Source organism: Alexandromys fortis, unplaced genomic scaffold (genome assembly GCF_014885135.2).
Source record: "Alexandromys fortis isolate MF-2015 unplaced genomic scaffold, M_Fortis_MF-2015_v1.1 scaffold_152, whole genome shotgun sequence".
In the NCBI taxonomy this organism is placed as follows: Eukaryota; Metazoa; Chordata; class Mammalia; order Rodentia; family Cricetidae; genus Alexandromys; species Alexandromys fortis.
The window spans coordinates 2477397-2479117 of record NW_026068045.1 but is presented as its reverse complement, the minus strand read 5'-3'; positions in this window follow the sequence as shown (position 1 = coordinate 2479117).

Below are 1721 nucleotides of genomic sequence, written 5' to 3'. Positions count from 1 at the left end.
GGGAAAAAACCCAGTACGGACACTTCTTGCTCGGAATCCTCCCGACTGGAAACACCAGGAGCTAAGAAAACCCGGAGCAAAGATCAGACTGGACCCAGGGCGGGGGGGGGGGGGGGGGTGGACGATAGGAAAACCCGGAACGGATTACTCGAGCCAGAGCTCCCCATGCCTACTGCTAGCCACTAGTCCCTATTGCCCCCTAATTCTCCAGTGAGATAATGTCTGGGATGGGGGGCTGTTTGGTTTGGCCTCGGCCCTCCGGGGCGCCTCACACTTTCCGCCCCTGGCTGAGGGGCAGAGCGGCAGCCTCTAGGCTGAGTCACGTAAGGGGGAGTAGGGGAAAGAGGGAGGGAAGGACCGACTCCGCCCCTCCCCCTGCTCGGGGATCCCGGGTCAGCCCGGGTGAGGGCCAGGGCCCCCCTGGCGCCGCCCATTGTGGTCCAACAGGTTGAGCTGGTGTCCTGCGGAGCCACCTGCTGGAAAGGGAGGGAGGCCCTTTGCGGAGGGGGCTGGGAAGGAAGGACAAGTCCGACCCGGTTCGGCCTGGCCTGCTGCTGCGAAGCCGAACCTGGCCCTAGAGAGCGGGATTTGATTCCGTTTGAAAGCAGTGGGAGGGGCCCTTTTGGGGTACGTAGCACCGCCGGCCCAGTTGAAGCGTCCCTCAGAGGCTACCTTTCTCTGTTGGCCGGGCACTGAAATAAGAACGTTGGTCCTTCCCAGATACACAAACAGACGTCCTAAGACACCCAGGCTTCGATCGCCACCAGGGTGTCGGAGTCAAGACGTCCCTCCGCGGTAGGGGTCTGTTCCTCCACTAAAGAACAGGCGGGAGCCCGGGAGGGAGCGCACCCCCCTCTTCCCCTTCCCAGACTCGGTCCCTCCCCTCTGAAAATGCCAAGGCAGCAACGGGCACTGGCTAGAGCGCAGAGGCTCCTTGCCCCTGGCACCGTTCCCTCCCCGCGGGGCGCCGACACGCGTGGGGAGGGACGCAGAGTGCCGGCCGCCTCAACTCCCCCGCTCCCTCTGCGGGGGATGGGCCCAGGGGCCGCAGCTGAACGTCCAGTGGCCTTCTCCCCTTCCCTCCTGGGGCTCTGACCTGATTAAAGCCCCTGGCGGGACCCCACTCCTTCCCCACGCAGCCTATCTGTAACATCTCCTGCCCTTCCCTCCGCAGGTGCCGAGCCCGCAGAAGCCCCTCTCGAAGGAGAGGAAGTCCCTGAGGGGGGTTGCTCCGTTCCCCGGCCACTGCGGACAGTCTTCGGCCTCCCTCCCCTTCTGGTCTCAGGCCAGCCCCAAGCTCCACCCACTCTCTGGATGAACCCTAGGCGCGTCCCAAATGGGATAGGCGGGTGTTCAGGCCAATGGGCGGGCAGGGCGGTGGCGTGCAGGGGGTGGAGCTGGCCAGCAGCAGAGGGCTGGACAGGGGTCGGAGGCGGAGCTCCAGTTAAGGTGGACTGGAGGAAATAGAGGTAGAAAGCAGAGAGGGAGAGGGATCGCGGCAGGTGAAGGGAGATAGAACGAAAGAAGGGGGAAAAAAAAGGGTGGGAAAGGCTCTGGGAGCGAAAGTAAGAGCTCGGAGGAAGGGGGCGAAAAGAAGGGAGGGATCCATATGCTCTCTGCTGGAACTAGCTGTTGGAAGAGGTGGAAGTTTATGTCCTTATTGGGCGGAGGGAGGGGGTGCCTGGGGGGGGGCGGATGAAAAACCAGGAAGTGACAGAGGG